Source organism: Larus michahellis, chromosome 3 (genome assembly GCF_964199755.1).
Source record: "Larus michahellis chromosome 3, bLarMic1.1, whole genome shotgun sequence".
In the NCBI taxonomy this organism is placed as follows: Eukaryota; Metazoa; Chordata; class Aves; order Charadriiformes; family Laridae; genus Larus; species Larus michahellis.
The window spans coordinates 103,755,841-103,782,797 of NC_133898.1; positions in this window are offsets into that span (position 1 = coordinate 103,755,841).

The following is a 26,957-nucleotide window of genomic DNA, read 5'->3' on the forward strand; positions in this document are numbered from 1 at the left end:
TTTTTTGGAGTCTGAGAACTGTTACTCAAGGTCTATAAAGGGAAAGCTGTAGGGTAGCTGTTCTGGAATATCAAGAGAGTTCACCACAGGGACAGTGCTGTTTTCCAAAGTAAATGTATTGTTCTGCACCAGGCAGGGTGGAGGGGAGAGAGAAAGAGAGAAAGAGGGTGCAGGGCTCTTTCAGCGTGTCAGTAACAAAGGCCTGATAATGAATGGAATATTAAAATACCTGCTTTAAGAAAGTAGAATAAAAAGAGAACTATAGATAAAAGAGTAAATCTTATGCCCCTTCAAATGCCGGTAACCTCTGCACGGTTGGTATCTGCGCAACATACCATGGGAAAGTCCGTCTGGGGTCCATCTGATGCTGCATGAAATTGGGGTTCCCAGCACCTGAAAGGATGTAAGATTTACTCGCTATCTATATTCCTCTTTTTATTCTGTCTTCCTGAAGCAACTATTTTAATACGCCATTTGTTGTCAGGCCTTTCTTACTGACGTCAAGAAACAGCCCTGGACCATCACTCCCCCAACACACCTCCTCCTGCCCTCCATGCAGAATATGTATCTAGACAACAGTTACTACCGAATAGCTGTGATGCTTTCAATTCATACCCTACATTAATGATTTCCCTATACAGTAAGACCCTTCTCACTGAGACACTTGGCACACAGTCAGAGGCTGCTGCTTGCAGCAGAGCAGAAATGCCTGAAACCAATTTGAGAAACTTTAATTCCTGGGCCTGCAGAAGACAGAAAAGCTATTTGTCAATTTTCAGGGTGGTGATCTTGCTTTTATCATCCCAATTATCCACCACACAAATGGAGAGGTCTTAGGTGAAGTATCTAAGGTTGCCCATGCCTCAGTCTGGTGTGGAACCTTTCTTCTACAAACACTAAAATAGATCTTGACAGACCTGGCAGGATATGGGGACTAATTGCTGAAAGAATCCATACTTTAAACTGGGGAAAGTTTTGCAAAGTTTTTATTAATATTTGAAAAATACCATTTCTCCCTGCCTAATGCATCAATACTGTCTCTGCCTCACACGCTTTCTAGTTAGAACACAGCAGTGAGATGCACAAAGCTATCAGCAAATGTTTTTAGCTGAATTTTCTTCACCTCTCCTTTCCTAATTGTTTGCCATTTAAGAATTCCATCAAAAGACTTTAAAAGTTTGCTATAATAAGGCAAAGACTGCTGAAACGGAACATAGGTTCAGCAGTAAGACTGCCTCTGAGTTTTTGAGAGATGCAACAAATTGCCTTAAAAAAAAATTACAAGCAATGCTGTGAAATTTCCAACATCTGGAAAAGGATTTGTGTTGCTAGCTGCCATGAATAGTCTCTAATTATACTGAGCATCTTTACACCAAGAAACAGGGTTTATCAGCACCAGACACTAGGCTGCAATCAAATGCGCACAGTGAATTCTAGCTCCAAGAAGTTAAAGACGCATTGAAAAGTTGTAATGAAGTGTACAATTGGAAACATTTATCGGTGATTCTGTCCCAGTATGAGCCAAGCAATTGTCTGAAATCACTGGAAGCTGGTCTGTTGGCTATTCAAAGTCTAGACTGAAGAGCTGATTGAGCTTGCATATATTTTTTTGAACAACCTAAGCTTTCTGACTTCAAACTAATGTTATGCATGCTGTATGACTGAGAGAAACTTTGACTAAGTACATTGAAAATCTGCCTTTATATCTTGACATAGTCCAGCTTTTGAACACTACAGTCCTGATTTCCTATTCTAAGCGGAAGACAGCAACACGACTGGAGGGCCTGGGGCCATTTTTCCTGTTCTTTTTTGTAATCCAGCATGAAGCAGAGAAATTTCAGCAAGAAATTTGGACCCAGATCCCCATGGCATCTCAAATCTTTTGTAGTCAGGCTTTGTCAGCAGAAAGACTCCAACCTCATTCTCACATGTATTTTGCAAAAGTGTTGTCAAGATTCTAAAATCATATTTTGCCAATTGAATATACAATTCCCTGATCGTCATATCCACTTCATGTGTCCCTGTTTCGCTGTTATAAAGATCTGTTATATGATGAAGTGTTGTGGTTTCAGCTGGAATAGAGTTAACGTTTTTATTAGCAGCCAGCATAGTGCTGTTTTGGATTTGGGATGAGAAATATTTTTGATAGCACACTAATGTTTTCAGTTGTTGCTAAGCTCTCAAGGTCCTTTTTGCTCCTCACACCGCCCTGCCAACGAGCAGGCTGGGAGGGTACATGAAGTTGGGAGAGGACACAGCCAGGACAGCTGACCCCAACTGACCAAAGGGATATTCCATACCTTGTGATGTCATGCTCAGCATATAAAGCTGGAGGAAGAAGGAAGGGGAGGATATTCAGGGTTATGGCGTTTGTCTTCCCGTGTAACCGTTACGGAGCCCTGCTTTCCTGGAGATGGGTGAACACCTGCCTCCTGATGGGAAGCATGAATTAATTTGTTTTGCTTTGCTTGTATGCTCAGTTTTTGCTCTACCTATTAAACTGTCTTTCTCTCATCCCGCAAGTTTTTTTTCTCACTTTTGTTCTTCCAATTCTTTCCCTCATCCAAACTTGGGGGAGTGAGCAAGAGGCCATGTGGTTCTAGCTGCTGGCTGGGGTTAAACCATGACATGAAGAAGTGCAATATTATTGCGATTCATCTATCAATTGAAAGCATCAATCTAAACAAAGTTACTTCATAACAAATCACTTTTAAGATTAAAAAGTGGTCTCTTCTCATTAATAAAGAAGCTTTCACGTAAGAGAAAGACAGAGGTAATATTTGACATACCATCAACCGAGTGTATCTATCTCTTAACTGAGAAAAATCTAGCAATTTTGCTTGAATACCAAAAAGCAACAGATATATGGGAATAGAGGTTACCCAATATTGTTCATCGTTTAATGGAAAAAGGTGTGGAGTGATCATCAAGGATTATGATCTAAAAGGTGATTCAATTTCTAGATTTTTTAAGCTTGAAAGAAGAAGGTTTACCTGCGCTGTCAGAAAGCTTTCATTTCTGCCTAGCCAGCTAATGGAGAGGCCTTCTAGTATGCAACTGTCCAGCTGTGACAAGTTCTTTGAGCTAAGTGAATTGAAACAAAGAATAGTGTACAGAGAACTTGAAACGGGCTCTCAGGGAGCCATCCATTGACCTGAAAATCTTTCCTTCCATCTGACCCTTTCCAGATGCAGCTGAACCCATCTTGTGGCTATGAAGAGCTGAGGTGTCCTTAGACATGCACTTTTAGCAGGTGTCTGTAGGTCCCAGTTCGGCACCAAAGCCACCTATCACTTTTTCCAAAAGCTTTGCAAGTGATCCCCCTCCTTCAAGGCCAGGCAGAACATAGCCGTTATAAAAGCACCATGAAAAGCCAAATGATAAATCGATGTTCTTTCAGTCTGAAATTAAAACCTATGTCAATTGTAATGGCAGAAATATATGTTTTAAATTGGACTCAAATTGCTTTCAGCAAAAAGGCATTTGAAAGCATCATGAGCAGATTGAAGGTTCCAAAAAAATAGCAGCTGACAACATCAGTAATCCCTGGAGTGCCGCAGAGAAAAAAAGAGCCTCTCCCATTGAATTTCGCCTGCAGAAAGCCACTGCAGCCTGAAGAGGCTGGATGTGTGGAAAGCACATATTTTTAAATGAGCGTTAGGACCTGAGTAGGTCAAAATACAAACATGAAAAGAAGCTTGATATTTCAAGGAATATGGAAGTCTACCAGTGCAACGGAATGCAGCCTGAACTACAAAGCAGCAGATTTTTGCCCTGCCAGGATTCAGCTCTATGAATGCTTAATCGGTCACCCTAACAATAGGATGAGGCTGTGAATTGCTTTGCTTGCCCACCGGAGTGTGTTGCTGGCATTATCCCATAATGACACAACACTTTCTACAAACAAATTTTGCTGAAAAAGCAATTTCTCTCATTTTCATCTTAAAAAAAACCTGCACAGTAATTAACTTCACAGTAGTTTCATTTGGCAAAGTAATACAGTACATTGAATTAAATATTCATTAATAATTGACTATGAAAACTGCAGTTAAACTATGTTCAACTAATGTAATAGCTAACACCTATAAGAATACAGAAGGCATGGTTCTTCTCAAAAACAAAATATTTCAATCCAAAAGTGTTTGAAAATTAATAACTGTAGTAAAACTGTGAAGGGCCCACTACAGAAAGAGGATTGCTGGGGGTACAGGGAGCACTTTGTACAAAATTTTGTCCCCTAATACAGAATACAGATTATTGATAACTTCTCCAAACCCAAGTAATGTATTTCTTCTCAAGATTTACAAGGGACAGCCAATGGCTTCTTTCCAGAGAGAATTTAAACTGCAAGGAGACAAAACTGCATTACAAATAACAAAACCTGATAGCAACATGTGATAACATATGGTGGAATATAGAAAGAAATCACTGATAACTGTGCATTGAATCAAGCCTTCTGTTTCCACATTAAAGATCTAGTCTTATCCTTTTACATTGTCTTTCCACGGTCCCCTTAATTTCAATTTGCTATTCCTTAATGGGAAACAAAACATAGACCTACTTACCACGTCTGGCTGTGATGTGGTGCATTTTCTTTCTCTCTCTTCTTTCTTTGCATGTCTCAAAATTTACTAAGTAACTTTTCTGCCTGAAAGAGAGCTTGAAGCTCAATGGAAGTCCTGTCTAATGCTTTAGCTTTCATACGTTAAGTGTGCGCAAAACCTTTTAGGCAGAAAAGAAAACAAAGGCAAACAAACCAAATTTTTTCACAAGCTGTTTTTTTCCACTGTGTAGCTCACCTTTTATAATTATTCTGCACATGCAGCCTGACTTATGCTGGAAAATAAACCAGAAGCAGAGAATTTATATCTTTTCCAAAATGAGGTGTTAGAAACGAGCATATGAAAACTCCAGAATGCAGAAATACATTTGATAAGAAGGATAAAAACACACTTTTAAGGTTTTTATGTATTTCCTCCCAAGAGATCAGATTTTCCAAGACATGAGTCTGAATCCAAAGTCAAGCTTTCTTTGAAGCTACAGTGTATTAGAAACTATGGTCCAGATTCTGGCCTTTCAACAAATGGAATGGCCAGGATTCTGTTCGACCTTAATTATGGATGCCTAACATAGGTGTCTATAGGAATCCTTGCTGTCTGTACTCCCCCTTGTAGTCCATGGAAAGAGCCGATACAATCAAAATTGCCTGGCGAGATCCTGAGCTGACCAGCCACAAGAGCATCAGTGCAGTTGCCCATGCACACAGATCCTTCCTACCGCGTCCAAAATCTGCACAGACTCACAATATTATGCAAGGCCTGTAAGAGAGACATGAAATTAAATGGTGGCCTTCATGTCCACTTTTAGATGAGGTGAATGACTCCCTTGCCTGGGAGCAGAATCCAGCTGCCAACATCACAGTGTGTCCAAGATGCCACAGGACACCTGAGACTCTTGCACAGGGTGAAGGGACAGGATGCAGGACTCAGAAGAGATATTTATCTCCTGGAGAGGCAGCTCGAGCCCAGGCAATAAACCTCACATTGTTAAGTAGCACCAGCTGCTACATCAAGGTAGCTGAATCCCAGACTAGATCTCCACACAGAAGGAGTTTAGACAACTGGAGGGCTTGTAGACACCTCAACTTACATTTCTTATATTGAATTAAATCCCACCCTAGAGGTGTGCATGTGAAACCCAACTTCCCCAAGTTTCAGACAAGCTCAAAGTGTTCTGATTCACACTGTACACTTCTCACCAGAGTACCAAATAAGCAACCAACCTGTTCATACTGAATAAATTTAAACCCTAAAACCCAAACTTCTCTCTTTCCTTCATGCCAAGTGTGTATCCTATCAAAGAGAATCATCTCTGTCCCCATCTGTGCATCTAGCATTTCTCAAATGGAGATATATGAAATCTTTTCCTTTTTTTTACTGTGAAAAAAGCAGTGACGTTTATCTCATTACAACCAAACACATGCTTTTTTTTTTTCCCTAGTTGTTTCAAACTTCCAATTGCAAAAAGAGAAAAAGAGGAAAAATAATTTCTACAATCATGCATTAAAAAAATAGATTTCTTTTTTTACTGAAACCAAAAGTTTCGTAACTGGCATTGAAAGGACAAAGTCTATTCAAATTCTTCTTCAGACAGAATTTCCAACTGCAAGGGCAGAGCCTACTATATGTAGACATCATAACTGTTACATATGACCGTTACAATCACATTTCTCCCTTAGAACTTGAACGCTGAAGGAGGTGGGAATTACAAAACTTACTAAAGGAAACACAAATATGTACTTGTTATTTGGGATTTCTAGGAACTCACATAATCATCTTTCATCACATACACAGTCTAGTTACATTTTCAGACATAAATAAAAAGTGCTAGAGGTGAGTATTGTCTAGGTCAGAGTCACTTTTAATAGCAGAAGAACAGAAACTCTTTAATACTACACACAATATACAACTATTTTGGATAGTAAGGGAGAGCTAAATTTCCAACTGGGAACATGGGATGGATGTAGACAAGCTGTTTCATCATTACAATGACTATTAACTGGAATCCTTATTCTCAGAAACTATTTACTGTCTTTTAAAGGCTATAAGTAGCCAGGACATCTGTCACTTTCAAAAGAAAATTAAAGTTTCATAATGATAGCAGAATAGAGGAATAATTTGCATTTTTAATATATCCAAGTAGCATTATTTTGCCGTGCAAAGAAAAGCAGACTGGATTTACTCTAAAGGGGGTTAATTTCAACAGTTCCGTCTACTGATAACTAACAGGGCAAGCCCCCATCCAGGAGGCACAAACATAGATAGCTCACACTGGCGACACTGCTAGAAATTAGCAACTGGACATCAAAGGAGAATTTCTAAGTGCTGAGATGAGATCATAATTCCTGCTTAGATTTGACCAGGATGCAGTGCGGCCTTTTCTAATAAAATAATACACCTAAAAAAGCAGATTGAGATTTATTTCTTTGTCATTGTGTTGCCTGACCTCCTTTTTGGCTGGGTTCTCCTTGTTCATACCCAAAACGATGTACCACGCTAATTGCATTAAAGGAAAAATATCTAATGGATCGCTAATGAAAAGAGAACAGGATAAAAGCCTATTGCATAGCCAAGGCAGACAACCTGTTTAGCAGCAGGAGGTGATTCTACTAAGTGCAAAGATAACATTTATTCAGTCTTATCTAAAGACAGCTTTCATTTATTTTCAAACTCCCAAAATGAAATCATTCACCGTTTAAACAAGAGAGCTGATCAAGAGATTCCCAACTTCAAAATGTGATGGACTAGCAAAGATCTGACATTTGAAACTGCCAACTACACAAGGCTTTTTGTAGCATTTCAAAAGTTTCTGTGACACTTTATACACAGATTATTTTTTTTTTGGTAGATTTTAAACTTCCAGTCTCAAATGCAGCAAATTTTCTATGAGCTTCACATGAAAGAAAATCACATTCGTAACTTGAGTGAGGGTCTTGGGATTCAGTGTTTCCAGGTACTATTCCTCTCCAAAAATCAGGTCACCCACCTCAGTATTTAGATACACCTTCCGGTTCCTTTCTCTATACTTTCCAATAACACCAATTTTAATCCTCTCTATTAAGCAACACAGTCTATAAATAATTAAGTCTATGAAATGCATTATGATCTCAGCTTGAAATGTATCATCAGTATCACTTTCACTTGTGCACACTCTCTCTCTTCATAGATATGGATTTATGTAATTATTTTGCCTGAGAAAAGAACAGTTGGCCTTCAGGTGTTTGGCTCTCTTGAAAATGTATTTCCATACTTCATAAGCATGTAAAGTAGTTTCGTTTGCATATTCTCCCTCACAATTTGATTTTACGTAAACCAAGGGAATAAAACATGCAATACTAAGCTCCCTTCCTGTTCTTTTTCCCTCTTGAAAAGAAGGGCTTGTTTCTTCCATTGCTATAGCTATTCAGCACAGTACATAAGCCCTTTCAATTTTGAGTGTTACTAAACTCTGAACAGAAGATGATGGGGTTTTAGCTTATCAAATGTCATTAAAAAATAGCTCAGTACACAATTAACCGTTACTGTGTATCTACATAATTGGAAAGTCTGTGTGTTATGCAGATGGAGAGATTTAAACCAAACAAGCTAAAGCTAGCATCTTCAAAGCTAAGTGACTAATCATCATTCAAAGCTATTTGACGCTCAGATCATCCGTGAGCTTCTGTGTGTACCCGGTGTGCCGCACAGAAACTAGAGAAGCCCACTGTGCAAGGAGGTGAACAACCACATACACAAACATAACACCTCTTTCTGTTCTAAACAGATCCCCTCCTGATGCTCTTGAGACCAGGTTTCTTGACTGATCAAAGGCAAGGCAGGATAAAAGAAACCATGTTGGATTGCTCACCACCTGTATGCAAACACACAGAAGTCAATCAACAGAGGTATTTACCGGGATACAGAATATTCCTTCGGCTGAATGGATCCACACGCTAATTTAATACTCCATGCCAGCTCTCTGCTTCCTGACTAAACCATTTCTCTCACTGCAGGTCTCAGGGCTGGCAGGCTTCTTAGGCATAAGATGATGCCCAGTCCTGCACAGAAATATCTGACTTCTGGGCAGGCAGTGGCTAGCCATAAGCATTTGGCAGAAACACAGTTCAGAGTAATTTGGGTTTCTTGTTGGAGGTGGACAGCACTGGACCTTCTTGATCCATTTTGCTCCCCCAATTCTGCTATACGTAGAGCTGATTCCCTCCCCAGCCTGATGTCTATAGGCATCTCAGCATATGCAGTACATCAATTCTCTAAAAGGCTGTAAGCAATGTCCTTTTCAGAAGTGGGTCTTTCAGGGAAAAGGGGATGGACAGTGCCACGGAGGTACTGCCGGGGTGGTAAGGTGAACTGGCTCAACACTGAGCTCATACTGGAAACAGATTCCTGCCTACTCCATAGCCAATGCCACTTGGTGGAGTTGTGACCAGCTGTGTGACACCTTGCTACGAGTATCCTAGGGGCAGTCCAGAAAAATAGCACAAGCCAAAACAAGAGGGCATGCCCCAAATAGTCCACCATTCCTGTGTGCATGTGTTGGTGGGAGATTGGTCTAAGGTATTGAGGACTTTTTAAAACACATAGGTCTGCCCAGACCTGGAGTTGCTCTGAAAAGAACAAGATCATTTAATGTAGAATATTTAGAATATATAGAATATGTAGAATATTATGCAATACTGTGCATGTAACAAACAAGATTGCGCTTACCCACACACTTCAAATTTGCATTTCGAGGCATGCACAGACAAACAGGTGCCAGGAACAATTACTGCTAAGTAGCAGGTTTCCAGGCACAAACTTGAACTCTTAAGAAAGTTTTTGACACCCTAAGGACAGCCTGGTTTTTGTCTTTTAACATTTCTCAACATGTGATTTAGATATTTTTTAATAACATGCTCCAAATCTTCACTGAAATTCTTGGAAGTCCATGTATGAACCAGGAACGCATCATCACAATTGATATGTTGGGTATCAACATCTGCAAGCTACCTGAAAGAGTGTGCTCTGAGCTCCCTGTCATCTCTGTGCAACAGGAATGACATCTCCCCTGGGGGAGTGGAAAACATTATAAAATGCCTCTGCTGAAGATGTGATCAATACATTTTTAAAATCCTCAAAGGCATGCTTATGCGATTTATCCCAGATGGACACAAAGTCTGTTTTATGTAGCTCATAAAGAACTTGGCCTTCTGAGGAAACAGAAGGTCTGAATTTGCTACACAATATTATCTTATCAAAGATCCACAGAAATTCTGATGTACTAGTAAACAGCAGCATTTCATCTATGTGTTTTGTCTTATTTTGTCTCTGCTATCACATTTATCAATCACATGTCCTAACGAGCATGACAAGATTTCTCACAGCACATATTTTGCTGCCTTTAATTTTAGATTTGTAGCTGCACTTGTTTCAAAGCTTCTTTTAATATTGCATTACATTTTTTCAATCTCCTGTGTTTGTAAAATATAAATATGTGGTGGATGAAAAGCTGGACATGAGCTGGAAATGTGCACTCAGAGCCCAGAAAGCCAGCTGCATCCCGGGCTGCATCAAAAGAAGCGTGGCCAGCAGGTTGAGGGAGGTGATTCTGCCCCTCTACTCTTCTCTGGTGAGACCCCACCTGGAGTACTGTGTCCAGCTCTGGGGCCCTCAGCACAAGAAAGACATGGACCTGTTGGAGCAGGTCCAGAGGAGGGCCACAAAAATGACCAGAGGAATGGAACACCTGTCCTATGAGGACAAGCTGAGAGAGTTGGTGTTGTTCAGTCTGGAGAAGAGAAGACTCCAGGGACACCATATATCAGCTTTCCAGTACTTAAAGGGGGCCTACAGGAAAGATGGGAAGAGACATTTTAGCAGGGCCTGTAGCAATAGGACAGGGGGTAATGGTTTTGAACTAAAAGCGGGTAGATTTAGACTAGATATAAGGAAGAAAATTTTTACTGTGAGGGTGGTGAAACACTGGAACACGTGAAGGTCAAGTTGGACAGGCCTCTGAGCAACCTGATCTAGTTGAAGATGTCCCTGGTCCTTGCAGGGGGGTTGGACTAGATGACCTTTAAAGGTGCCTTCCCACCCAAACAATGCTATGATTCTATGTTTCCATGAAATATCACGGGTACTGAATTGCAGTCCTACCAGGATTTCAGAAGTCTCATACATTTTATGTTAACCACTTCTGTTCTTGTGATGACAAATGGAAAGTAACAAAGAAATCACTGGATTAAAAACTTGTTACTTTGATGTGATCAGGGCAGGGTAAAATTTGGAAGAATATGCCATGTGCATCTATTCATGAACTATCTATTGTCAACCTACTCACTTACCATCTATCATCCAGATGATGTCTCCTCCCCTGAGATGCAAGCTTTCCCACTTTCTTATTTTCATTGCACACTACCACACAACATTCAAACACTGGTTTGTCAGGTCTTATTCATCTTATGCCATGCTTGGTCTCCACAGCAGTAGGGTTTTCCTTGCTTTTGAAAATCTTTGACTGTGACCCCTTGGCATACTTTTTCCAACAAAATCTTTGTTAGCTATACTTGAAAAGGGCATTTGTGATTGTCATCCTCTCATCCCCCTCTTGCATTTTGGGAGGTTTCATTTCTGCATCTCTCTTTCTCTTCTGTCCTTGTTAATAGTTTCCATATAAGTCTAAACCTCTTTGTAGGACAAAGGATGTGGAGCAGATTTCAAGACACCTCCTTTCAGATGAGGTTTTGATCTAGGTTATTTGCATTTGGTATTACAAATCACACAGAACTGAATAAACCTTTGATACATGAATTGGTTCATAAAAACAATGACAAAGCATTATCAGGATTTTTGCTTTCTCTCCTGTTGTCTGAAGAAGACAGGTATGCACCCTATATATAATGTTTCAGGTTTATGCATCCTCACAAGTCATAAAAATAATCTGCTGGCTAGTCACTTACAGATCTTGTCTGCCCATTCCAGGAATGAGACTGTCTATGCTAACAGCGTTAAAGCAAAAATGACAACAGCATCATTAAAATGGATTGGGGAAAAACAAAAGAGTAAAATTTCACAAAAAAATTTCCTCTCTGACACTCTCATTTTTTACTCTCCAGTATTGACTCTAATATAATTTTATTCTTCCATCTGTCTACATACACAGTATGTGAAGCTGGGGAGAACTTACACCAAGTCAGTCAGTGTTGAGTAGCACAGATGCATCTGTTGGTGACAGAGCACTAACGTTTTCACCTATCTAAGGCCTCCCAAGAAGTGGGTTTCTTACTTTATCCATGCTTCAAGAGCCCTTATTGAATATGGGGTGGTATTCCAAAATCCTGGCACCAAAAATGTTTTATTCTACTTCAGAAAACCGCAAACATGAAAAGGCTATTTGAAAGACATAAAGATTTCAAAGCCTGGTACTATTTCATGTTGTCAGCAAAATTAAGCTAAACATTTCTTTTATAAAGTCCTTACCTCAGTTAAAACGGCAGCTTATAATTGTGGGGGTTTGACACAGAAAAGACAAAACATGACCCAGCTCATTTAACAATAAAAGCACAACATACAGAGGTAAAATGACTGCTATATTGAATGTATTTGTCCGTCACTGTTCATTCAATAAGGTTTGATTCATTTTCCTGCCTATAAATGGGACTTATTATTCCTCTGTTATGTGCAAATGTTATAATTTGGAGGATAACATATTGCAAACCTCAGTATCTCAGTGTTCCCTTGGAGACATCCCAGGCAAACTAATGATTTTCATTTCAGGCTCTCATTTCACTCTGCACTTTTCATTGCTATGAGGGCTTTGTGGCGATCACAAAATGCTTACCCAAGCAAAATAAAACTAAAATTCATCTAAGGTACCCAGAAGCCTACTATACTACCCTTGGAAAATGTGCGTTATTCTTTTCAGTATTGTTGGCTTAATGAACTGTGAATGTATAACCCTTTTTTCTTTTTTTTTTTTCTTTTTTGCTTTCATCCAAGTTCACATTACCAATAGCAACACAAAAGCAACGTATTTTCAGGTCCAGAAGCAAAACATTCCTCTTTGTCTAGGTAGTCAAAGTCAGCTTAATGTCCCTTTTTAAGCCAAAATCTGTAATATGATGTCCTGTAGAGCAAAATTTTTCATATGTTTCATTATACATACCTGCCATTCGTATTTCATCTCAAAATGGGAATTAGTATAAAATTTCTAATTTTTGCTTTATTTACCAAATGATGACTTCTGATTTCCTAATGCTTTTGAGGCAAAGCTTTCTTTTACATTTTAACATTTTTACCATCCTCTTCTCATTCAAATCCTTCCATAAATTCATTTTATACCTGCATATTTAATTTTTTCTCTTTTTTAAATTGTTTTAAATTTTTTAATTTTAACGTTAAAAAAGGTTGTCTCTTATGCATTACAATCAATGGAGACAAGTATACATTTCTTAACCCTGAAAGTGTTTTTTCATATGACTTCAAGTTTAGATCAGGAGTAAATCACACAGAACTGAATAAACCTTTGATACATGAATTGGTTCATAAAAACAATGACAAAGAAGTAATCTAAGTCAAAAAAATTAACCTGCTCAAGACATAAGGGACCATCCTCTCATCCTCTGAACCTTTAAAGAAACCTGTTAGCATAGCAGTTAATGACTGCTCAGTTAAAAAAAAAACAACTCAGTTAATGAGTTTCTTAGGTATGTATTATTTCCAGGTTTGTTACTTAAAGCGATAGCAATAATTCACAGACAAGCGATACCTGAAAAGGTATTGCAGTTGTTAGACTAAATTGCTTCCAGTCCTTATCAGAGGCAATTCAACACATGCTCAATACAAAAATGGGTATCAGACCCTAATACTGTTATAAAGTTAAGGTCCATAACCAGAAAATTACTTACAAATGTGTTGCAAAAACTGTTTTAATGAGTGTTGCCCCAGTATAGAAAAGCCAAATTAAGCCATTGAATATTGCACAGCAAATGTTTATGAAGATGTCAGTGACAAAAGATGAGGCCGTAATTTAAGTGTCCAAGCTATCTCTGCACGTATCACAAATAAAGATATGAAAATAAGCATAAGGAAGAGTAATTCCCTTATATGGCATATGTGAATATTCCTTTCTAGAAAGCAATTTATCTGTATTCTTTTTAGTGTTGATAACTTCAGAAATAAAATTTATAGTTGAAAAATAATATAAGAATAGTAATAAAATGGTCTTCTGACTAACTTCACCATGTATATGGCAGAAGGGAGAGTCACTTAAGTGAATACTGAGCAAAGGAAGGAGAGAGCAGCAAGTAAGTATTCTGAACAAAATCAGCCATTAAAACCACTACAGAAAATGCTGTTGTTTTGTTTTTCCTCCAGTGTAAAATTTCACTCCTGAAATATGCTGTCTTCTGGTAGCACAATTTGTAAAGCCCATACACAATAATTTGCTTGGCAGTCACAATTTAGTGATCCATTAAAGACTTATCTTTAGGCTCCAGTTCCCTGAACCCATCAATCAGAGCTAAAGCAATAAAAGCTTGCTGAGGGCAGAAGCTTTGGGGCTTATTTTCAGAACAGCTGAACACCCTCAGCTGTCAAAGTCATAGCTACAGGTACCCAGCACAATAAAAAAAAAAAAAAAAAAAAAAGACGACCTATATTCTGTCTGTTGGTTTCTTTCACCTGCACTGCCACTGAGCAGGGAAAAATCTGCTTTTCTGTGTTTCCCAGTAAATCAACTTTCACTTTTCCACAAGTAATCTGCATGCCAGCTTATTAAGATCAGAATCAGTCATTCAGCAGAAGCAACATATTTTGCTTGCTCACAGTAAAGAACTTGTAAAAACTAAAGTAGACAAAGAAACAGCTAGGAGTAGACAATAAAGTTGTGCCGACATGAACAGGAGAGTTCAGGGGGAGCTGGACAGTCACCTTGTCTTGCCGCCAAACCAACATCCTTCTACGGGAATAGTTGCCGATGATTCATGAAGAAACTGTCTTCCTCAGCACTGAAACTTTGGTTTTTTACCGCAGGGGCTGAATTTGCATTAGGGGGAGTTAGAATGACAGTATTTGCATTTGCATTTCAAATATGTCTTTCTCTTCCCCATAGATTTAGAATTGTTTATTCCTAGGATTATGACTTAAACCAGTTTGGACATACGAATCATGCCTGAAATTCAGATTCAGAACTAAGAACTGCAGTTCAGAGTTTGAAAATGTCTGGATTTAGTATTTTCATTTGGAGCACATGCATGGTTCCAGACCATCCCAGCTAAGAACTTACCCCGCTGGATACATTTTGCCAGGCCACGAGGTGCTACACTGAGGTTGAAGATCTGTTCTGGTCTACCAGTAAACTTCTCTGAACAAGGAGTTCTGATGTGAATGACAAAACTCCTAAAATGCACACAAGATTACAGTGTTGCCAGCTCCCCCATTGTCACGATTTTTCTCATCTTCAACTTCCAGCTCCTGTAAGGAGAGTCTCAGTTTTTGTTACATAAAAACCAGATTTCTAGCTCTTTCTGTTGCAAAGGAAAGATTGAAAATGAGACATCAGAACACTCAAACATTTTAGAAACCCCAAAGCAAATATTATTATTACTAGGGGCTTTTTTTATTTTGATTTTTTAAACTTATTAAAAATTAACCTGGAGAATCCAATTCACTGTTTGTTAATGCACAAGAATGGTAATTATGAGAAATATATAGAGCGTCCTTCATGCAGGTGTATGGGACACCAGGAGAGATACAGAAGATATTTATAGAAGGCATTTTGGTCTTTTCTCTGCAAGGATAGCTCTAAACTAGTCAGTATAAATTGCCACTGGGGCAATGTGACCTGCCTCCTCTATGTTTTATTTCAGAGCAGAAAAGAAACCCCACACAATAGACCCGTATGAACGACACCGCTTGCGTCATATATGTGAGCAGTCCAGTCCTAGCTGGAGGAGAGCGGGAAGAGAGCTAACACACGGGCAGAGGGCTGCAAAGGGACATAAACTCCTTTTTGGTAGGTAAGCAAATTGGTTTTCACCAATTTTACCAAACCAAACAAATTTGGATTGGTAACAACAATCAATTTGTTACCAACCAACAGAACCATAAGGACAACAAAGTCAAACAAGAAATTGTTCAGTCTCTTAGATACCAAATACCAGGGTAACAAGAAGGGTGAAGTGGAAATTCCTGTGGATAAGAGGAAATGTGACTTAATTGGCAACACTAAATCCAAGAAGAATAATTCATATGATTGGAATGCTTAAATCACTGGGCTAGGCCTGGAAAAAGAGAGAGGAGTGGATGGAATAGTGTGCCACATCGAAGAGAAAACATTTCTCATGGAGAAATTTCTCTGAGCAGAAGGTTCTGCACGTGTCAGTACACAGATCTACATGATAATGAAGGTCAAGAGAGTCTAATAACAGGGTGTGCTAAGACCACTAGAACAACCTGGTGCAGAGTATAAGTCAATCCTCTGTAACGAGAAAAAATAACAGCTGTATATAGAGGAGCTTTGGTTGGGCAGGAGGCCATGAGCAGCTAGTGGCAAACGAGATTAGAGCTGCTGACAGGTACAGATGATAATAGCCCGGCACAAACTCCACCACCGAAGTTACACAAGTTGGGTTTGTTTTGGGTGAAGTGGTGGGATAAAAGGGTGAATGAATCAGTAGTCTGTGACGGGGGCAGTCGCCTATTGCTAGCTGTCAAACTGAATTAAGATTACTTAGGGCCCCACTGTCGCTTTGCTAGATGCTACACCGAGTCCTGAAATTTTTACAGATCATCGGTTTGTTTCAACAGTAATCAAGAGGCAGTACATTCACTTTTGGTGAAATCAAAGCAGTTCCTTATTTTATCTTTACCCACTGTGGCAAAAGATTGTTGCCTTTCAGGAACATGGTCTTTAAAGAATCACTTCATAAAGTGCGTACTATGTGCCCCGACGTGAGTTGTGTCCTTGCTAAAATTTTTCAATATCACATGGAGCACGTGGGCGGTACGCATGCTCCCACACAAAGCATGTGAAGACAGAAATATAAAAAACTCCATTTAAAAAATGTAATTGCTTATGATGAAGCCAGACAAAAGACAAAAGAAAAGAAAGAAGAAAAAGAGGCAGAGGCAGAGTGCAAAAATTCTCAGCATCGGATAACACCCAGGGATACTCCTGGGAGAAATACTTTGATGATGATAGATCTGACAAACCTGTGACACTTCCCAAAATCCATATATGCTGTTGCTGTCAATGTGAGGTGAACAGGACTTGAATCTCACCCCATCACCCCCATACGCTCCTTCCTGGTACCGGCGTGAGAGCCTGAGAGAGGCTGTTGGGACATGGCTCTTTGTCAATAAGACAAGAAGGACCCACACAAAATCACCAGCAGTCACACTTTGTTGGGATGAGCGCATAGTTCTCAGTTGTTTTGGTTTATGCAAAGTTAAAAGCATCATTCCCAAACATTTTTAAGGGGATAATTACATGAACTGGATTTTTCTGGGTATATATAGTTCTATAATAGCTGCACATGGCAATTTTTTTCTGCTATTCAGATTGCAATAAGAAATGGCTATGCAAACTGTAGAAGCCATAAACCAGATAGTCCTAAACCATTTGGTGTTTTATTTTGCCAATTTGTACTCTTCAGAACCACCTCCAGGCAGGAATTTGAGAAGAATTCTCTATGTTTGGTTTATTCTGTCACAAGGTATATATGGCCTGAGTTTTGAAAACATACTTAGCTTATTTTCATAATGCCTTTTCCTTTAACGTACCCAAGCCAGAGTGGCACCATATGAAGTATGAAAGTCAAAACCCACCAGTAAACAGGCAGAGATGGGGAAAAAAAATCATCTACCCATTGTGAGGTTCTGGAGGACACTGGAGAATTCACACAATGAGTCACAGTCATTAACTCCTTCCTCTTGCGATGAGTGCATTTGAGGAAGCTGCAAGAAGTATGTCAAGGTCACGTTTATCCAATTCTAATGAAGCAAAGCATAAATCACAATTTGTTAACCATCCACTGGGAATAAAATTGTGATTTTTTTTTTAACAGCTAAGTAATTAAAAAGGCAAATGTGCTCCAGATTGAATGAATGTTACTATATTAGATAAGGGAATGGTTCATGACCATGTGACACTATTAATATGACCAAAAATGATCTGGTCTCTTAAATTACTTTATTTCCCTTAGCAGAATGTTAATTTCAGGTTAGTAATTTTAATTGCATTAGTATCTGACTGCTTAAAAGTGGCATTTCATTTCATTTTCTAAGTTGCTCCACTTTTAATTTCTTCTCCTCCTACCCACAGGGTTCTGTTTATTTTAATTGGGAGTTACTTATGCCAGATTGTGTACTGACTACCCGTGATATTTTTTTTAAATAAGCAGTTCTTTTCAAACCCACCATACTGTGGAAAGAAACACTATAAATAACAGAGAATTTAAAATCCGATCTCACTCGAATGGAGAGTCACTCTCTTCAAGATGCAAAATGACCTAATAGTTACATGGGCACTATAGGTTTTTGCTTGATTCTGTCACCCTCTCTCACACTGATTAGCAATGGTTTTTGTAAGCAGTGCCACTGAAATCAGTGCGGGAGGCAAATAATCCATATTACTTAAAGTCGTCTATTTTACAGAAAAGAAGAAACATAACATGGCCACTTTCTCCAATGTGGAAATACAATATCAGACAATAATTAATAATATATTAAAATAAATAAATAAGTATCTGCTCCTATTCTATTAGCTTCATCACAAAATTAGAAAATAGCTTTACCTCTTCCCCGGTAAAGGCAATATTTGCATTTTAATTTAATTTTTCCTTTGCCACAGTGTGTTTCCTTGGTAACCAAAAACTTCACCACAAACTTCAATGAATGACCAGTGAAGCAACCAATTAGTTTACAGTGATGTTTGCTCAACAAGCAGCACTTACCAGCAGTAGCCACACAATGGTATCTAAGATACCATAGAATTTCTTAATCAAGTGGTACGTGCTGATCAGGTAAAAAATAGGGTGGAGGGGCAGAGAAAGAGAGGAAACTGACAGGGAGTTGTAATTAGTGACAAATGGGAAAAAATTTGCTACCGTATGGCTAAAACAAAATGTGTCTTGAATGCCTAGGAAAGCTGAACTGGAAGGGGAAAATATCGAGGAGTTTTTGCCAAAGAGGTTACTTTATCTCTTATTTATTGTTGTATAATGAGGTGCTTACTTGGTACCAAACAGGTGCGTGTGCATGGGTGGGAAACAGCAAAAGTGACAGCAATGTACCTTTCTAGCTGGTGAAATGGGACCTGCAGTTTTGTACGCTTAGCATTTTGACATCTCAGTTAACTGAGTATTGCCAGCCTGCCTTAATAAAACAGAAAGCCGAAGGGTTAGCACCCACTGTAACCACCTCCTTGCCTTGCTATAGCATGCTCTAATGCATGCTGTACAAAGTGCTTTACCAATCACAAGAAGCGGTTGAGATGGCCCCCTTCATCTATGTCAATGTCTTCTGACAGAGATTTCCTCAGGGTATAAGATCTCACTTCAGTAAAGATGAATTAAAATCACTGAAGACAGAAGTCCATAGGTAAATGGTCATAAATCGGTCTTGTGTGTTTCACCAGGAGCAGTAATGACTGAAATCCCATGTATGATGTCTTTGTTACTCAGACCTTGGTTTCAACAGGCACAAGAAGTGAGAATGCAAGTTAGAGCCAAGATGGAGAAAAAATTGTTCTCTTCCAGGAGGAAGATGACAGATGACTTTTCATTGTGGTTGAACCCTTATGGATTCGTAAGAGTATCCAGGCCAGGAGCAAAGAGGATTCTTTAACTTTAAAGTATTTGCATTTTGAGTTTGTTCGTTTGCTTGTTTTCAAGACAAAATACATAAGAGCTCTTTAAAAATAATAAAGATAAACTTTACAAAATAGCACTTTGATACCCCTTTGTTATTCAATTCTAATTCATAGAGGAAACCAATGAATTCAAAGAATTTTGTTGAAACTTAACGTGTTCAAATACTCTCAGTTTAGTACGTGAGCTGAATAGCTCCATACTTCCAGCTAATTTTGTCAGTCATTCTGATACCAGTAACTGAAATAGCTAAGGGCAATTGCAGTATAACCCCTACTAGTCTTTGTTGTAGACAGATGTAGGTTCCATAGAACCAAGGAAAAGATAAAGGTGTTGCATTTTCAACAGGACACCAGGTGTAGTGTTTCCAGTTAGATGATAGTCTCAGTGACACTTGTCTTATTGCAGCGTTACTTAAAAAAAATTAATGAAAATTTTTACTGGCATATAATAGAATAGGTAATAAAGAATACATACTGATTTTAAAAATTAGAAGACGCAGGTGAAATCAATTCTCCTCATGAATGGCAGGATCTGCCAGTGCAGCTTTTGTTAGAGTTCTGAGAGGCAGTGATAATGGCAAGATTTAGCTAACTGGAAAAGACAGAAAAGAATCCCATAATCAGCTTACCATGATTAAGTACCCGTATAAGAAGTAAACAAATTCTCCTCTTTAAGAACAACTTTAAATTGGATACACTACAGAACTCACATCATCTGGAATTCTTCATTGATAAATGAAGCACTAAGCGTACCCATAAAACATGCTCTTTTGATTAATTCAGATGCACTTAATGCATCTCAGTACTCTGCTTTTATTTGAAGGAACAGACTGGCAGAAACCTGTCGCTATATCATGTGCACATTACACAGCCCTGAACAGACTTAAAATAGAATATACAGAACTGCAGAACAAACCACCCAACACATCACATCTGGGCAACTTGTACAAAGACTATGAGCAAGAATAAATTTGCTTTGCAGCCCCATATGTGAGGAAGCTACAATACCTCCAGCGCTACCTACCTATGTTTTCCTACTTCACTAGAAAAAGAAAGGTCTGATATTATGGCAAGGACAGGATTGTGAGGACTTTTTTTCGTTTTAGCTGCTGTTAAAAATGTGAATGAACCAGTAGGTGAAACATGGTGCTGAATGGTCAGATCTGGAGGCTCCATGACGTATTTGCATGTTTAAAATTTTTCCTTCTAACAATGGATGGGGAACTGATGCAGTAACCCTTCATAGGCTTTGAATATCACGCATTATGGAGCTTTTGAAGACACAGCTCTATTTTCTAGCTGGTTTGTTGCAAGACAGATCCTAGCATCTTAAAGGAAGTGTCTTTGGTATTTTGTCCACACAAAATTACACAGAGCTCTTGATTGGGTGCTTTTAAAGGCCCCTGAAAAAGTGGTTAATCTTAGTCAAAGCTCTCAAGCATTAGTGGCTATTAGAGGCTGGTGCGTATTGCGGAGAGTAGTTATTAGTTTCCTTGTGATCCAGTAACAAGTTTTTCACAGTGGCTGGCTTCTTTTAGTGAGTTCTTCTGTGAGAAAGTGTATTATTTATAGGCAGAAACTCTACAAAGCATCTGAAGGCTGGAGTGGGCCGGCATCATCCGGTCCTGACGACTGACAAGGAGAATTCCAACACCATATGCTTTCATCTGCAAAACACCTACTTCTGAGTACAAGTGCTCCATAAAATTAAAATTATCTTCCTGCTGAATTCAAAGTCATTTGCAAATCTGCTTCTGTTAAACAAGCTCAGAAATGAGATTAATGGAGTAATGAAATTAATTCTGCATCAAACCAGTTTTATTTTCTGATTCTTTCTGAATTTCTGTGACTCCTTTGCAAGCATATATTCACGGGGCTCTAGTCAAAACTGTTTATTGTCTTTCCTGTAGCAAACACAAGTTCTTTCTTGCTATAGCAGCATCGTTCTTTTTGTGACATCTGGAGATTAGACAAAGTCAAACATCATTTTAAAAAACCATACAATGCTTAGCTTCATTCTTTTTCCACTGCTTCTTTAATTACTTCATGACAACCAGTTTGAAGATTTGAAACACGTCCTAAAAAATTTGCAATACCTTGGAAAAGTGATGCTTTCAGGTTGTATCACCAGGTTTTGCTATTAGCATCATTCTTGTTCTAATTACCAAATGTACATGGTGCAGACAGGTTGAGATCCTCTGCGGTGTCTAGAGGTGATACTACAGCTCGCTTGTACAGTGTACTCACGTGATCTTTTATCGCTCCTCTGGTAATGAAGAGTCAGTGGTAAATCAATTAAAAGTGTTAAAGCTATTGGCAGGCTAACAAGTAAATACTGACAGCGTGGCAAATTGAGAACCTCGTTCCAGTACCAAAGCAAGAAGGGCGGTTTAATGGAGGCGTAACAGAGGGCTGGGAGCTACCGTGGAGATAGCCAAGGACAAAGCCACCCTGGGAGTGCAGCCCACGGGGATGTTAATTCTCACCGTTGTGAGAATCCAAAAAGGGAAGCACACCGAGAATGTGCTGCATTTCTTTAGCTGAGGAATGAACAGTGCAAATGCAGAATTCTGAATGTGTCATTTTTATATATAAATATGTGTATATATATATGTTTCTTACTGTATTTTTCATTGCAGGGAGGTTAGAACATCAATTACATAGTTGTTTTTTTTTTAAAAAGTAGGTTTGGATTAAAAGCTCACAGTATCTGGAAAAGCTATGAAAACTTTTCTTTCAAGCTGTACTCAAGCTACATTTTGTTGCTCTCCAAAATGGTCTAAACAGGACAATACAAACCCAGGGATAGATTGCTATTCCTTTTCTCTGACTGACACGAAAGACTTGCATTGAGAAAGAAATTGTGCTGTGACTCACCCACCATCAAATGACTGTTTGGGGCACACAATGGGCTCAATATATCACCAGGGGAAAAAAAAGAATTGCAGTATTTAAAACAAACACATTTCATGGCATTATCAGCCCATTGAGAAGTGATTCAACTTCAGAAAGTCTTCATTTTTGTTTTGAAATCATAATTCCTCTCTGCCAAAGCCTGGTCCGGTTCCTCTTTCTTTTCCGTTGCAGCAGACTCAGATGCCTGCAATGTGTTACACAAGTCTTTACCTTAAACCCAACGGCTGAGCTTTGTTATCACAGCTATATTCAGAAACACTACTTCAGCCTAAAATTGAATGAAAATCTATTTTCACCTTTTATATTGAGTACATTTGCTTCTCCACTCGGGTAAGAATACTATCCGAGGCACATAGTGCTTAAAAGTATTATTGATTTTTAGAAATTAAAGCCAGTTTCACACAGCTCTGGGCTTCAATGAGTCATAAAACCCCATCAACAGTTAGTTCAGATGTTTTTTGTTCCTGGAAGACAGTGATAGGTTCCTGTGAACTGACAGGTGCAAATGTATTCAGTGTGAAAACTTCAGAAGGAATTTTTGAAGTGGGACTCTTAGCAGAAAGAGGCTGATTTTAACTAACCCACAACGAGCTGAGTACAGAGACTAATTTGTAGTGAAATGGGGTCATCGCATTAGGGAAGTCTGAGATTCAAACCTGCGGATGTTCGTGCTGGATGCTTATCTGAACCTCTGGAGTCTTCAAAGCTGTGCTTTAAAAAATGTATTTCATGAGAACAGGGATTTTTCTTTTCTTATGACACTTCCACCTCGTAGTAATGCAAAAAATTCCCAGAGCACAGTCTCCACGTCAGCACTTTTTCATCTTGCTTGTTTCAGGATATGTAAAGATGGCTAAGGCAGAAACATGGTTTAAAAATGAAAGAAAAACTGACTTAGAGAAATAAAACCGTACATTTCTTAAGAACTAAAATCACAAATTTCTTAAAAAGAGATATCTTAAATTTTCTCATGCTATTTCTATCACATGATGACTCAGTGCCTTCCTTTAGCAGATATTCCACTACATACAACTATATAGAAAAAAAAACATTAGTTTTCTCACCGAAAACATGTATCAGACCCTGCTTGAACTCAGACACATTCAGATATGGAAAATGTTTTCATAATATATCATCAGTAAGCAAAATGCTATAATTACTACCACCAAAATAATGACGTTATTACTCAGACATGGGCCACCGATTCTCAGTGTCGCACTGTATAACAGCTGACCAAACATTCTGAAAACCGTGAAATGCACAAAGCTACCCAGCAAAGAGTGAGGAAGAACCCCACAAATATTTCCTTCTAGAATTCCTTATGGATGTTTACCTCCTGCCACCAACAGGCAGTACGCCACGTGGCGTCTCACGAGAGCGGAGTAGAGGGATAGAATCACCTCCCTCAACCTGCTGGCCACGATCTAGGATCATCTATAAAATGGTACTCAAGGCACAGCAGATCCAGGTTACACACGCTCTTCTCAAAAGGTCTCTTTCAAACCATATGAGTGATTTAAACACCAGTGTAAATCATTGCTTTCTCAGCAAGTGCATTCCTGTAAACTGGTATTAATGTCAAATTTATACTCATAAAAGAATGCAGACTGAAAGAATAAGTGACAGGCATTGATTTAATTTCTTGCCATGCATATATTTGCATAGGATTTACAGATTAATAAATGAGACATACCTTGTGTAAATCAATAGCTACCCGCCCCATATAGTGCAAACTTCATTATTCATGGTCTTACACTATGTTGAATGAAACATTAAAGATACAAGTAAAATGACTATGGATTTCTTTGAAGGACATAGGGAAGGTCATTGTCTTAGAAAGATAGAACAGGGACGTACAGGCTTTCACAAATCTCACTCTCTGTCCTTTGCTCCATTATTTCATATTCTCTTACCTGTTCCCCATTCTGTCAAACACAGATGAAAGCATCTCAAAGAGTCATTGTGAGGTGTTTATAAATGTCTGAGAAAAGGATAATTATTTTACAGGCATGGATGGCTTCTAGTTTACAGTGTCATTAGGCCATTTCCTAACCTTGTAGATCCATATGAAGTTAGGAGAGGTCATAGAACCTTTCGGGAACTCGTCTTTCACCTGAAAACGTGAGCTGGGAAACAAAAGAAGGATGCTGAAAGGGTAGGCTGGTCTGCTCCTGGAGAGAATGAAATGGAAGCTGTGAGTCCTTATTGTTCAAGCCAAGCACAGAAAGCTGATACTATGAATTTATGAAGATAAAATGTGACCAGAAAAACCCTCAACATGCCCTGCCTGATCCTATAAACCCTGGCATATTGCACCACAAGATCTAATCTTTTATAGTTGACAGCGCTATTGGTGCTTCATAATATGAAAGAAAATAAATCCGCAAGGAAAAAAAATAAAGCTCACATAAAAGCATGGTTTAACTTTTGTTTTACTTCTCAAACACCTTTTTCTCACCCTGACTGATCTTAGCCTGATCAAATGGAAAACAAATCTCCACAGAAATAACACAGCTGTCTTTCTGGGCTCTGAGATCCTTTGGAGGGGTGGAGAGGGCACTCAGAATTTAAAAGTGTTGTTTTCTGCTTCTCTCTTCCCCCCTCCTCAACATCCAAAAGAACACAGCGTTGAAATGAGGTTGAAACCCTTAAAGCTGGGAAGGGCAAAACTTCCAAGTTTCTTAGCAAAACAGAGAAGAAAAAGGAAGGTTGAAGAATACTATGGTAATGACAGCAGGAAAATTCAAACACAGAGCTTTCTAAAAGGGCTTAAATATAAACTTGCAAGCATGCCCAGTCTTAATATTCTGTCCTCAAAGGAGATTCTGAGGACATGAGAGGGGGAATAAACAATAAGAGAGTTCGGAGTAGAGAAACAAGGATGAAAAATGAATGGAATGGGATAGGCTGTCTGGCAACCATAAGCACCTACAGCTGCACTAATGTAGGAGGTTGCGCAAGGGATGGGGAATCAGGACGGCAAGACTCCTCCCACTGGATCTGACTGCATTTGTCACACAGTGTGAATGAAAACAGCAAAAGCAAATGGAAAATCTCTCTTCTGGGGGAAATGCTAGACTGTGCATTGACAGAAACCTAATACAAGAACTTGAAAACATATCGCTAGAAAACAAGGAGTTAAGAGGACAATCGTACAGCACTGCAGGTGCCAAACTAAAAGCAAAATCAGAACCTAGGCATCGGAAGGAATAAAAAACATTAACTCACTACTGCCTATATACATGCAAAACCACTCTTGCAGGAACCCACCAGCACTCAAATAAACCATAATTGCAACAGAGAGATGAATAGTCAGGTCCACAGCCTGGCTGATCCTATTCCAGGTGAGGCATGATAAGGCTCTCGGGGCGGGGGGGAAGATTTCTTTTCATCCAGTGTTTCTAATGCCTATTTTTGTTATTGTTCTTCAGCTACAACAACAAAAACACTGGAAAACTGTACTGAACAGCAAACTAAAACATGCCTAAGGCAAGAGACAGCTTTTTAAACTTCCATCTCGCTAGTGTCTGTCTATATGAATAATGTCACCATGTCACTGCCTTTCCTGCATTCTATTACAGTATATTCTTCCTCCACTTTTATTATGCTATTCTATTTCAACCTGATGAATTATCTATATTACATTTTTTGAGAAACATTCCCTCTAGGGATGGACACACTTAGTTTAGAAAGTTTCCAACAGAAAGAGGAAAAGGGAAAGAGAAAAAGGAACTTCCATGGCTCCACTTTTTTTAAGCTACCCTTGGGAGTGGAACATAATTATCCACATTCTGTGGTTGCCAGCTAACTCTTAGCAGAAGTAATGTATTTAGGGCAATGGAAATGAGTGGTACTAAGAAGCAATGCTCAGGGAAGACCAGACAGAAGGAAAAAGGAGTCTGTTAGCAGAGAGAAAGAATGGAAAGTTGAAGACACAAGATGGGTGAATAGTATCATTGACACTGAGTTTGTTTTTCTACTCTTTTCTCCACTGTGCCACGAGTGATACGCTTACTCATTCAACCAAAGATAACAGGCTCAGTAACGTTCTCTTTGATAGCGGCACAAAATATCAAAATAACTTGCCGTATAGCAGCCATTAGCAGGAAAATAGGTGAGTATGCTCTGGGTTATGTAGTAAAGCAGATTCCATGTCTGATAGACACCAATTTCAGGAGAAAATCTGTGATCCTATGGATATAGTTTTCACTTTGTCTTCTTCAACATGAGACAAAAAGGAAGAAAAAAAGCCACACCAAGTCCTTTTCTCTTTGTGGGCATAACTATTAATAGATTTTGCTACATTTCTGTGTTCCAGTGGACTTTAACGAGCATTGGTGGTAAGACCTTTTCTCCCTTCTGCCACACTAAGGACTGAGGACTCCACAGGCCAGGCATGAATGGTTTAGCTTGTTTGCTGCTCTTACAGCAGCCTATACTTTCCTGTGAATACGGAAATTCATTCCCATATTGTCAGTCTTCAATAGAAATTCAATGCTGAACACGTAAGCTTCTGTTCTGTTGGGTTAGTGAAGACATGCTTTTGTGCTCAGAGACCTGTTTTGTCACTGTAGTAATTTTGGGCAAGGAGACCCTATAGACATTTTTTATTAATAAAAAAAAATAATCAT